A 14,491-nucleotide genomic window follows, 5' to 3' on the forward strand; every position below is an offset into this window, starting at 1 on the left:
AAATAATGCTATTGATATGCCTGCTGTGCTTTCAGGTTTTCCAGTAAGATAACAACCAACAGTAGTGAAAAATCAATGCTTTAGGCCCCCTGCAGTTGCTGCAGTCCAAGTGATCACCCTTCCCTTTCCATATAGGGACTACAAGTCCTGTTTTCCCAGTCAGTCGGGATCACACCCAACTCCCAAATGGAAGCAAAGATTGTCTGCAATGCCACGACGACAGCTTTGCCACCAGCCTGGAGAAGTTCAACCCCAGATACCACAGATCCCTGCGGCCTTCCCTACCCCCAGCTGATTCACCACCCGTGCAATCTCAGTGAGATTAGGTGGTTTGCAGCTGATTGGAGGATCAGCCTCAAGAACTGTGGGCGCAGAGATGTCCAACATCCTAGCTGGAGGGTCAGCTTTAAACAACTGCTCAAAGTAGTCGGCCCAGCAGGTCACCAGTAAGGACCGTTCCATCACCCGCCCTGACTACAAGACTCTGAGAAACAGATTCAGCTGTACGTAATGCTTCAATTCCTCTGTAAGCAGGATGTGGGTCACTGGACCATAGAGGGTGTCTCACCTGCTAACAAACGCCACCTTGTCTGCCCTCAGAGCCCTCACAGCCGTCCTCCTCAGTTCCCGTCCTCCTCAGTTCCCGTCCTCCTCAGTTCCCGATACAGACTGGAGTTGCCACCAAGTCGTGCCCTTCGACTCCTCTCAATAACATCCAGGGTGCCCTGTGAGATGAAATATCTCCTTCTGAGAACACCGATAACACCAACACAAACCTCAGCAGCCTTCAGGGTCATATCACAGAAGGTCTCCCACATCACATTAGAGCTGGCAGTCGGACCCAAGTCTGCAAGTTCCTCATACAAACTGCATGTAAACATATCAGAAACAGCCTGATCTTGGAGTCTGGCCAAGTCCAGCCTCATTCTAGTAGGTGGTGAGCTACTGGACCTAAGCTGAATCTTGAGAGTAGCAACAAGTGTGTGGTCAGAATTCACAAACTGGGCACTTCTGTAGACCCTGCAGTTCTACAGGAGCCTCCAGCGTCTGCCCAGGATGTGATTGACCTCCCATGCCGCACCACCAGTACTGGAGTACCAAGACCAACGATGCGGCTCAGGGCGCTGGAACCAGGATCCAGCGACCCGCAGACCCTGACCTTTTGCAAGGTCAAGGAACATGGACCCGTTTTCACCCGGCCTCCAGACCCATGGGGACCGACACAATCCTCATAGCCATCCCTGTCAGTGCCAGTGGTCACATTGAAGTCACCCATGACCAGAGGAGAGTCACCTCGTGGGCACCTATCAACCGCCGAGCGAAGCTGCGAGTAAAAGGTCTCCCTCAATGAGGCAGTATCTATCTATCTATCTATCTATCTATCTATCTATCTATCTATCTATCTATCTATCTATCTATCTATCTATCTATCTATCTATCTATCTATCTATCTATCTATCTATCTATCTATCTATCTATCTATCTATCTTTCTATCTAATCATCAAAGGCTTGCTGTGAAGTGTTTTATGATGGCTGGAGTGCTGATCCTGCTACCAACCCCCACATTTTTTCCCCTGCAAGTTGGAGGACTGCTTGCAGGGCCAGATGCAGGTTAACATCATACCCAGGACTCCTTCAGGTACTCTATGTAAATATTTGCAAACATAATGTTAGCCCACTATACAGTGGGGGGAGATGTACCATTAAGCATCCTACAAACAGTAAGGTTGAAATTCTTTGTACAACCCCATGTACAGACAAATAATCATTCCCTTCATATTCATCTTTCCATTAAATCAGTGATCCTCATGGTATCCCTCTGGCATGTTAAATATGAATCATCAGTCTTCTAATCAGTTCTCCTGGTCAGGATGATAGGGGACCTGGATCCTCTCTCAGGCAGCATAGGAAGGGATACACCCTGGATGGGATGCCAGTCTGTCTGAGGGCACATACATTCACAACTAAGGCAAGATTTCAGCCCCCCGGTGCTGCAGGTGTGAAGCAACACTATTACCCACTGAGCCACTGTGCCATATATACATTTTCAGTTAAATTCTGAGCAGTCTGGGGGTTTAACAACCAGATTGAAGCTGGAACCTTATTCTGAGTGCAAATAAAATGGCAAGTAATGGGAACCAAATGCAGAAATGAGCTAAAAACCTTTAATGCAAGGGAATTTAGTGCTCATTCTTTGTTTTAGAGGCATTTTTAATGTTTTGTGGCTGAGTAAGAGCAGTCACTGTTGGCCGTAGGTGAGTTATTTATAGTTATAAGTAGACTACACACTAAGAAGGATGTTACGTTGAGGCATGGGGGGTCAGATAAAGTCGGTAAGAACAAGATCTGAACTATATCTAACCACAAAGTAAACTAACACTTAAAATACAAATAAGAAGACTCAAGCAATTCAGGTATGAGGGGACCAAGCAAGAAACAGGACACACACATGTACACACAGTCATGTAATCATATCATTTTGGGGACTGCTCATCCATTTCTATGAGAAAAATGCGAACGCTAACTATGACAACCTTAACCCCTACCCTGCCCTAACCATAACCATAAGTAACCAAACAAAATACAAGAATCTTCGCATTTTTTGTTTTTTCATTGCAGTCACGGATTTTTATAAAATACAGTTTTCCCTATTGGGGACCAGGAAAACATACCAGTTTCCTGGTCCCCATAAGGTAAAAAAAACAGGTATTCATCACATTGTGGGGATATTTGGTCCCCACAAGGTAAGGTATACCTGGACCACGCACGCACGCATGGGTAACATGTGTAATACAAGAAATAAAATGTGCATTCTAACATGGGTGAAGCTGGCCTTTCGCCAGCCTCGAACCCAAAACAATAAAAGCGATGTATTTAAGAGCCACCTGCTTAGTCCAGTAAGCCACACAGCAGCCCTGGATGCAGGGACCACACACTAGGGACTAGGAAGCATGTTAGTCTCGGGGAACACATAGAAAGGGATGGGCGGCACCTCTAGCTGACCAAACAGGCCACCTGACCAAGTGATGGGGGCAGGACAGGCTGAACCAGACAGAAGAGCTGCATTATCTATATTTCCATATTTATGTCCTTTAAGTCACACAACAGAAAGCAGATAAAGAAAATATTCAGAAAAGCTTTGGTGGTGGAACCTGGAAACTATTTGGGTTAGTGAGATTCAAACCACATACCCTTGAAGATCTGAGGCTACAACATTCATTTCCACATAAAAGAGAATCCTTGTTTACAGCTGGACATGTATCAGTGGGGAAGCAGAGAGCACAGCAGTTACTCTATGCATTTGACTTACACGTTTGTTCCCAAAGGCATTATTTTCACGTTTACAAGTTGAAAACTCATGTCATATATTTTCATTTAGTTTCACTTAATTTTAAATTGTGTTCTATGTCTGGAATTTTTAGTAACATTATTTATAAATAAAGATCATAATAGCACACTCTTCTGACCAATCAGACATGAGAATTCCATACTGTAGGCTAGTTTTCGAGTTGGTGTAACGGGCAGGACAATTCCCTGTCCATTAGTTGCTATCGCACAATCAATATATTTTATACAAGTACAGCATTTCTTTATGAAGGCTTTACAAGGGAAGTACTTTAGAGAGGAGCTTGATCTAGTCTTTCAGAGGCTAATGGTAACACTGTAATTGCTTTTCACTGGCTCTCTCTGATTTTTAGTTCATCGGCTAGTCACATACCGTGTCCAGATTGTCATCTACAATTATTATCCACTTGTGAATACTAAATAAAGTATAAAACTAATTGGTATTAAAACTGAGGCAGCTGCTTGTTATTCATTCCCTCTGTCCAACCATCTATTCATGCATCCATCTATCCTGAGAAGGCTCATAGGGGAGTCTTTGGACCACAGAAGAAACCCAAACTACCTGCAGGAAGCACAGTGAGAGCATACAAACTCTAGACACGCAGAGCCAGGGCCAGGAATTAAACCTTTGGCCTAAACCTCCACGCTGCTCCTATTTAAAGTGACAGCTGCTGCACAGGTAAGAGGCCCCTGTACAGAAATGCAGTCAGACCTTTTCAAAGAGAGGGACCTGTTCTCAAAATCCGATAGCTCTCTTTTCCCAGAAGGCCTTTTGTGTTATGATCAAATCCGTATTTGCGATGAGTTCTGCATCTACACACATTCTGCAGCTCAGCTGAACTTGATTCTTCTTTTGCCACATTTTGCTCTGTATTTTTAAGGGAAATGTAAATTATAACATAATGTCATGGAATATGAAACTGAAATACAAAAGGGAAAAGCCTACCCCTTTTCCCAGCAAAAGTAGTAATTTTCTGGCAGTAGGTTGTCTGGATCAAAGTTTTGACCTGAAAAGAAAATAATATAAAAGAACAGATGAAACTCCCAGTTTTCCTTAATTTGCATTGCATTTTCAAACCCTTTGCTAATCTCATAGATCTACAGTTATTTTAGTGTTTGACTTGCATTTTCTCTCCCAATTTACCTATGCAAACCCTCCAAGCTTCACAAACAGAGATACTCAGTTTCACAAACAGACCTCATGCCGTTGACAAAGATGGAGGGCAGGACAAGAACATGAAGAGAATGACTTATGAAGCTGGAAATATTAGCTGGCAAAATATTGCCCTGCTGTTTTCATAGGACATATTGAAACATTTATCTAGTAAAATATTGACAGTACCAGTGACTGTTTTTTCAGTTTTATTTATGTTGCTTGTTTTTGTTAGAGTTTGCCAATGACTTAAACATATAAAATGTTGCATTTGTCTATATTTACATATTCTAATTGAACCTTCTTTTAAATTTGTAATGTAAATACTTACACACAGAAGTATTTTGTGTTCATATTTGTCACAATTACATATTTTGCAAGCATTATCTAATAATGTTGAATCCTACTGTAAATTTAGAATTTGGTGATGAGTGGTCATTGTTGACACACCATAGCACAGAACAATGAAATGTGTCCTCTGTATTTAACCCATATGTGACATAGCAGGGGGCAGCTAATTCAGCACCTAGGGGGCAATGGTTGGGGGCTGAACCTTGCTCAGGGAACCTCAGTAGTGCCTTGCTGGTGTGAAAAGTGTGAAAAGAGAGGTGAAAAGTGTGTCGGAGTGATGAGTATGAAGCTGGAAACTGAAAGGGTGAAGATGAATGTTGTTGGTGCATATGCCCTGCAAGTTGGGTGTGAGGTGGATGAGAAAGCAGAATTCTGGAGTGAGTTGGATGAAGATAATAGAGAGTGTACCCAAGGGAGAGAGAGTGGTGATTGGAGTGGACTTCAGTGTTGTTGAAGGGAACAGAGGTGATGAGGAGGTGATGGGTAGGTATGGTGTCAAGGATAGGAATGCAGAAGGTCAGATGGTACTGGGTTTTGAGGAAAGGATGGAAATGAAAGCTATTGGAGACTGCAAAGTAGTGGCAGGGGAGAGCGTAGCTAGGCAACATAGAATGGTGGTCTGCAGGGTGACTTTGGAGATTAAGAAGAGCAGGAGAGTGAGGGCAAAGCAAAGGATCAAATGGTGGAGACTGAGGATGGAGGACTGTACGGTGGAGTTCAGGGAGGAGTTAAGAAAGGCACTGGGTAGCAGCGAAGAGTTACCAGATAGCCAGGCAACTATTGCAGGAATGGTAATATCTGGATGGAGGAAGGAGGACAAGGAAACCTGGTGGTGGAATGAGGAAGTGCAGAGTACAGGAGAGTATTCAGAAGAAGAGGCTGGCAAAGAAGTGGGATCTTCAGAGAGAAGAAGGAAGTAGACAGATCCGATCTACAATGAGATGAGGTGTTAGGAGCAGAGAGAGGTGGCAGAGGCTAAAGTTAAGGCGTACGGCAAGCTGCGATGATGTTTGCAGATGACATTGTGATCTATAGTGAGAGTAGGGAGCAGGTAGAGGGCACCTTGGAGAGGTGGAGATATGCACTAGAGAGGAAAGGAATGAAGGTCAGTAGGACTAAGAAGGAATACATGTGCGTGAATGAGGAAGGGTGAGGATGCAGGAAGTAGAGTGGATGAAGGTGGAGGAGTTTAAATACTTGGGATCAACAGAGTAACAGGGAGTGTGGAGGAGAGGTGAAGAAGAGAGTGCGGGCGGGGTGGTGTGGGTGGAGAAGAGTGGCAGGAGTGAGTTGTGACAGATTGGTATCAGCAAGAGTGAAAGGGAAGGTTTATAAGATGGCAGCCAGGTTATATGGGTTGGAGACATGCAGTGGCAGTGATGGAAAAACAGAAGGTAGTGCTGGAGGTGGCTGAGTTAAAGATGTCAAGATTTGCGTTGGGAGTGATGAGGATGGACAGGATTAGGAAGGAGTACATTAGAGGGACAGCGCAGCTTGGATGGTTTGAAGACAGAGCCAGAGAGGTGAGATTCTGTTGGTTTGTACGTGCAGAAGAGAGATGCTGGGTATGTTGGGAGAAAGATGCTGAGGACAGAGATGCCAGGCAAGAGGAAAAGGGGAAGGTCTAAGAGGAGGGTTATGGATGTGGTGAGAGAGGACATGCAGGTTGCTAGTGTGAAAGAGGAAGGCCTGACAGGAGGCTTATGGATGTGGTGAGAGAGGACATGCAGGTGTTTGGTGTGAAAGAGGGAGGCCTAAGAGGAGGGTTATGGATGTGGTGAGAGAGGACATGCAGGTGTTTGGTGTGAAAGAGGGAGGCCTAAGAGGAGGGTTATGGATGTGGTGAGAGATGACATGCAGGTGTTTGGTGTGAAAGAGGGAGGCCTAAGAGGAGGGTTATGGATGTGGTGAGAGAGGACATGCAGGCGGCTGGTGAGGAAGAGGAAGGCCTAAGAGGAGGGTTATGGATGTGGTGAGAGATGACATGCAGGTGTTTGGTGTGAAAGAGGGAGGCCTAAGAGGAGGGTTATGGATGTGGTGAGAGAGGACATGCAGGCGGCTGGTGTGAAAGACGAAGATGCAGAGGACAGGAAGAATTGGAAACAGATGATCCGCTGTAGCGACCCCTAATTGGAGCAGCTGAAAAATGAAGATGCACCATAGATGATGAAAGTCCTAAATTCTTTGCAATATTATGTTGAGAAACATTATTCTTAAATTGTTGCACCATTTGCCCACACAATTCAGTTCTCACCTGTAGTTCATAAGCATGTGATTAGGAAACCTGGCGTCTCTGCTTGTGTGTATGTCCAGTGATAGACTGGCATCCTTTCCAGGGTTTGCCCTGCCTTGTTCTCAATGCTTTTTCAGATAGACCCTGGGCTGCATAGAGTCTATAGCAGGGGTCACCAACATGGTGCCCATGGGCACCAGGATGCCCCCAAGGACCACATGAGTCGCCCGTGGACCTGTTCTAAAAACAATGTTTATTATACATGAAGCTTAGATAAGTTTAGAAGGGTGTTTCAAACTGGTAGCCCTTCGTATGGCTCAGTACCCGTGAAGTAGCTCTCAATTAGTAGCTCTCGGTTTCAAAAAGGTTGATGACCCCTGCTCTATAATGTATAAGCAGCAGTGAGATTGCATGGATGCATGGTTTCTGTGTAACTCAAAGAAGAAGTTGGGTTTTTCAAAATTCTCAGTTCAACCGACAGTCAGTTAGCCTGCCGCCCTGCTTCAGTACATTACATAACTTCTTTTAAACGAACATCTACGCTGGGTGTGTGTATCTTCATCATATCCCATAATTCCCTCTTGTGTCAACATTTTCCTCAAACCGGAGTGCATGTGTGAGTGGGATTATCATCCTCCCGAATAAAGCCTACATGTTCGTGTGAGCCAGTCATGGAAGAATGCAACTCAATTCCTTTTTATATAATAAACAGTGTGCGTAGGACTTTTTCTGAGACAACACCAGCACAGAAAGTCATAGACAAGAAACACACCGAAATGGCATCTGCATTTAAAACTTGCCTAAAATGCCTCTCTCTACCGTGGCATATCGCGGTAGTCCAGTTAAAACCTGTAGGCTGAACGCATTCTATTTGTTAGTCTGCATGAATTATTTTTTCTAAAGTGTGTTTGCTGTTGTCAACCCACATACGGTGAGTGCCACCCCTGTGCCCTTTGCTGACTGGGACTGGTTTCATACTCCCTCGTGACTCTGACCAGCAAAGGTTGGACGGATGGATCGTCTACTGTCATGCCAGCCAGATTGCCAGATGATGGAGTGCTCTTTCACACAACCTCTTTAGACTTCTTTACTAAATTTGGGCCAAATAAATAAAGCTTTTCTTCACATTGACTTTAACAGCACCTCCAATTAGTCTAAATAAGAGACAACTTCATAGCAGGGCAAGCTCTGGCTGAAAAGATGTAGAGTGGGTCAAAGGATTCTATATATGAAACATATATATCTGTATGATAAAAGAATCCATCTTAATTTATTTTTATTGGGTTATTTCCTGCCTATTTACATAAAATTCTGTGGTTGGCTGGTATTTGCCCAGTCTTAGGGTGGGCCAAGCTTGCGAGTGGATTAACCAGGCCCACTCTGGCCCTAATGTGAAGCTGAATTGGTTCCATAGCAATTGCAGGAATACATAGATCCAACCAATAATCTTCCATAACTGCTAGTCACCATGCCAACCTCCCCCCCAACCCCACCCCTACCTATCAACTGAAGATAAACATCAATGACAATGAAACAATCACTTTGTAGAAACTCCAAAGAAGAACAATGTGGCCTGTCACTGGATGTATTAATCTGCAAAGAGATCAGTTTAATTCTTAATTACAGCTTTGATAAATGACACAATGCTGCAGCACCAAAAACTTATTTACATATCTTATAGGAAAACTGATAGTAAACAACATGTCATGCTGAATGAGATGTAAGGTTTAATACAGAATGCTTTCTTGCGAAAGAATAAAGATTTGGGAATTTCCTGTGAGAAAGGTAATTTGTCCGCAGCAGAGAAACAGGGCATCAGAAAATAGACATGATGGACGAGATCTTTCATTTGCATCCACAGGTACTTGAGTACTTTCCAGCAGACTCTGCCAATTAGAACAGCCAGAGCAGCGCTGGGTAAAGCTGCTCCCTGAGGGAGAGAAAGCTGCCCACTTTAATCTCTCGTCTGTCTGTAAATATTTCAAAGGAGAATTTTTGAAAGGCTTAAGTTCCGAATCCTATTTCAAACAGCATGTTTGAATGTTTTCACAGTCATCTTGGTGTATTTGAGAATATTATGCAACATGGACTACTGGTTAGTTTCCTCAAGTAATTTAAATTTTTTGTGTTAATTAAAAATCCAGGACATTGTCACACCAAATATGCTTACAGAGGTACCAAATTGACTCCGTTACAAATCCCAGAGCGGGATAAACAATGTTTGTGTTTAAAAAGGTAAAATAAAGGGACAGTTTGTGGATCGATGACTGCTTTTCTCTAACTAGCCTTCTCATCTTGTGAGCTGCACTGCACAGGTGATTCTGTAAAGTGGAAGTTTTGTGTTAAGGTGGCCTTTTGTGGTTTCGTCTGCATCGTGGTTTCATCTGTATCGTGGTTTCGTCTGTATCGTGGTTTCGTCTGCATCGTGGTTTCGTCTGTATCGTGGTTTCGTCTGCATCGTGGTTTCGTCTGCATCGTGGTTTCGTCTGTATCGTGGTATGGTTGTTTTGATTTACATTTATTTAGCAGATGCTTTTATTCAAAGTCATGCACAGCTGAGAGAGCAGGGCCACATCTTCCCTGGAGCACACTGAGGGTTAAGGGCCTTGTTTAAGGGCTCAATGGGGAAACCACTCTGCCGAGCCTGGGATTTGAGCTGATAACCTTCCGATTATAGGCACAGAGACCTGACCCACCCAGTCACACACCACACCCAAATTTTCATTTGAACTTTTTTAGTTTTCAGTCTTCTTCTTTTTTGACCGTGAGTCCATCACGTACCTGGGCTTTCTGAAACACTGCCCATCAAATTTGTCACTCACTGGTCTCCATGGCGATTGACATTCCTCCCTGGGGGAGTAGGTAGCGAACATTCTACCTCTTCATTGAATATCTGCAATACTGATAAGGATGGGAACAGGGACGACAGACCTATGGGAATAAGCACATATCGTATATTTCTCAACAGTCAAAAAAGCTGTAGGCTTTTTAAGAGCAAGAAAATGAAAGGTAGATCAAAGACCACATTTTGAAGAAATCTGTTACAGTGGATAAATGAGACACCTCTAGAATTAAATATTTATAAAGCAGTTTTTGGTTAGTTTGATTATTCCAAAGTTTGCACTTGTTAGAAACCATTAAGAGCAAGATGTTTATATGTATAGAAATACTTTCATGAAGTTGATGGGGCTTTATATAAAATTTATATAAATGTTCATCTGTGAAAGGTTTACTGTTCATTTTCAGACTCTCCTTTTGTAACTGTGAAGGTGAAAAGTCATAATTCTGTCAGTGTATGGATTTCTGATGCTGTTAGTTTGCTGAGGGTTACAGTAATAATGCAGATGCAAAGGCCCCAAATCTGCATGTCAACATTGATTCATTTTATTGACTAGGATGGTCAAGCCTTAAAAAAATCAGCCAAATCGTGTTTCATTGTGTGTTTTATAGATATGATATTTTAATGTTTGCTACTAAATTAATCAAATGTTTTCTTTCAACAGTTTAATAATGGTTGTTATAAGCCACAGCCATGCCTTATAAATAACCATACTTCTCAATACACTGAGAGAGCAAAGACCCACAAAACACCCCTTTAAACAGTCTCAGAATTCCCAGGCTCAGGATGTTACAGTCGCCCCAATCATCAATCATTCCATCTGTCATTCTGCCGCCTAGAAAGACCCCCAACAACAACAACACCAACAAGAACTATTTATAATAAGACTACAGCTCCTTCCATATAACAGGATGCTGCAATATATTTCTGCAGTAAGTTTCATTTGAGTCCAGAGCATTACTAAAATGATGAACTGATTCAAGGTTGAACTGATTCAAGTTTGTGTGCATCATATGACTGAGAGCCACACGTCCAGCAGTCCAGGTCTTCACTAGTCATCAGGACATTAGAGGTTGTCACTTGCCTGCTGTGTGCTGTTCTGTTTGTTAAGGGTCAGCCAGGAAAGCATCAACATCACAAGCAGTGTGGGCAGATTTCAAAATGCCGCATTCTGAGCCAGAAGGAGAGATGGGCGACTTTGTAATGAGGAGGGGAAACATGTGAGACTTTTCAAATGAAAGCTGGACCCGCCGCATGAGAATTCCCTGTATTCTTGGTCATGCTTTCTGAAGTTTTATGTTCTGTTTGACTACCCAGAATTCACTTAAAATAACTGTGAAGATGCGTAACAGCTGAAGGCAAATTACACTTCTGCACATAGGTCTGTTCTGACATTTAAAGCATTATAAACATTAAATAAACCACATTCCTTGTCTGATAGTTATTTTCATGAAAAAAAATAATTGTTCAAAACTGTAATCTTTGTTTGGGTGAAATAGTGCCAGTATCATTTCTAACTCAGATATTTTTGTTATTGAATCATTTTCATTAAACTCAGTTTTTCACCAATAACCAGCAGAAAATGAAACTGGAGTCACAAGGAAGGTAACTGGGATTTTAGAGCTGAATTGAATCTCAGGCTCTATTGCCCCCCGCCACACTCCCTGCCGGTGGATGAGGCCCCCGGCTGCCGATACGTTGGTGGTTCTCGATGTCCGGGGCTGGATGCTCTGGTGTGTGCTGGCTCACTCTCGGTGGTTGCCTGGCGGGGCCTGGTCCTTCCGGCTGGGGGGTGGGGGGGCCCTTGGACCCCTGGGCCCGGGGTCCGGTCTGCCCTGGTGTGGCCGGCCACCGACGGAACCTGCGTGCTCGCCGCCACGGCCCCCTGGGGCTAATACGATGTGTTGCTTCTGGGCATGTGTTGTAATACTGGTTGTGTGTGCTGTTCAACAACATTTAACGTTTGAGAGTCGTTGTGATTAGTACAGATGTTGTATGTTGTCTTTCTCTTTTCAGCAGACATGGAAGCAGATTATCTGTTTTGTTTTCTTCTTTTCTCCTTTTTTTCTCTCTCTCTCCCTCTCTCTCTTTCCCCCTTCTCCTTTGTTTCCCCTCCCCCCTCCCTCTACTTCTTTTGAGGAAGTAAATAAAAATATAAAATAAATAAATAAATAAATACAAATAAAGTAGTCCATTAAGAATGTGTTCAGGCAAAACATTCTGGGATATATACAGAGGGAAGAATGTAAGAAACAAACTATGGGGAAAAGCAGACATCTGGTTTGAAAGGCAGGTGTAACCCAGGTGGCATGTTTACGTACATAGGCAATATATAAGGAAGTCCATGAGCACATTTCAAGAAACAAAAAACATATGACTCTGTCAATGACTCACTAAATAAAATAAAATGTTGGAAATATTGAATCACCTTAAAGTATTTGAAAAAAATGAAGCACACAAAATAGTTGAAGTTGCCTCAATGTAAATAATTAGTTCAGTTTAACCTGTAAAAAGTTGATTCATCCATGATAAACAAAAACATGAACGTTAGGTTTAAATGAACACACTAATAATTTACAACTTCTGGAATGAGAAGAAACACAATGAGCAATCAGCAGCTTTGTTTTATTTTTTGCAATGTTTCACGCCCCTGGTCCGAATGTGCAGGCGGCTGTAGTTTGGCTGAGCTGCAGTCATTGGATTGTTAACCGGAGCCATTAGCCTTGGCTGCTGGGGATACCCACCACCTTAAATATAAGTAAAACATTTAAGACAACTGCAGCATATATTGACAAATATGACATGTGATGTTTGTTGTAAATGCTTGGAACACTAGTTGAAATGTAGCTGGTGGAAATACAGTCTGCCAATAATTTGTTGTGAAAAAAATAAAAACTACTCTTGCCAAGTAAGCATGCATGACCAGAAGCCCGGTTGCTTAGTCTGTGGTTCATAGCACTTTTTTGGAAGTGATGCTTATACATCCGACATTAAACGACAGGACACAGCGTGTGCTATCTGCTGACCGGCCACAGCGTTGTTTCCATAAATTTGCCCCTGGGTGTGGTTGATCTTTTGCAGATTTTTGGCAAATTACCTTTAGTTGTCCCTGGTAATGACCACCTGGACAATCCTGATGGGCTGCAAGGACACCTGATCCCTGGAAGTGGTCTGTATGTTTAATGGGCTGGATATAAACTGATTTGTCTCTTTTGTGTATGTTTGACTTTAGGACTTGTTTTAGTTACATTGTTTTAACTGTTTATGTTTTGGACTATTGCTCATTTAGTTTAGTTTCTTTTTTTAATTCTTTTTATTTCTTAGTTTGGCTGTGTTTTTGATTCAACCCTCCTGTTCAGTACAACTGTCCAGCTGTTATGACTGAATTCCTCCATCCATCCATACATCCATCCATCCATCCTTCAAACTTCTATAATCATTTATCTAGTACAGGGTCACAATGAGCTTGGATCCGGTCCCAGGAAGCACAGGGAACAAGGCAAAAGACAAGATTTAAACTGCTGCACTATCAGTTAAATTGTTATAATTTTTTGTCACTGGACAGAAAAATTGCATCATCTGACTAGCATTGTAAACACAAAGGGGAACTTTCATATATCCAGTGCATGGGTGGGCTTCTAACAATTACTGCATAAACATATATTAAATAATACAACCAATGAAACAAAGGCAATGTACTGTAAATTTTAAAGTGAATAAATGTATAAAACTTTAGCAACAATAAAAATGTGGAGCTAAGCACCTATTAAATGTAGATCTGTCATTTAATTTCCAGAGCTGTGCATATTCACTGATGATACAGTGATGTGTGACTCCTTAAAAGCATTAACATTTGGATGATCTCAGCCTTCAATGCATAAATTTCATAACAGCTGTTATCACAGGAATGAAAGGAATTAGCATCACAGATCCTCAGTGCAACAAATGATAGTTATGCCTGTTATAGACAGTTAGAGAAATAGCCACAATTGTATAAAACTGAAAGTAATAACAAAAGTAGGTTATTATCAACAAAAGAAAAAAGCCCACGCCCCTTCATGTTGATATGGAATCATTGAGTAACCACGTAATCCACTTTTAACAAATATTTATGATCATAATCTCCTCAACTATTGCCATTATGTAATAATTTGCAACATCGGGTACCGCAAGCTCGTCAGAACAGAAACGTTCAATAAATTCCCATCTCATCCCGAACCCATTACTGTGCATTAAAACTCTTGGTCTATTTGACAAATTTTGTGATTTGCAAGGCAACAGGCAGCTTTTGAGGATGGCAGCCTCGTCGCATAGTTTCCGTGTGTGTCACCCACTGCAGTTAGGCTGCTTGTGGGGATGCTGGAGAGGTTTAAGTGGATGATCTCTGAGACATTAACTGCCAAAGTCCCTCAACAAACAGCCTCGTACATTTCATCCAGCATGTCTCAAGTCAATTATGTTTGTGATATTTACATTACACAATAAGAACCACATGCTTCTAAAGACCTTTAACCTGCAGGATTTTTCCCTTGTGAGAGGCCTATCTGTATTTGTGATATGTTGTAGTAA

This window comes from Paramormyrops kingsleyae, chromosome 1 (assembly GCF_048594095.1).
Source record: "Paramormyrops kingsleyae isolate MSU_618 chromosome 1, PKINGS_0.4, whole genome shotgun sequence".
Lineage (NCBI taxonomy): Eukaryota > Metazoa > Chordata > Actinopteri > Osteoglossiformes > Mormyridae > Paramormyrops > Paramormyrops kingsleyae.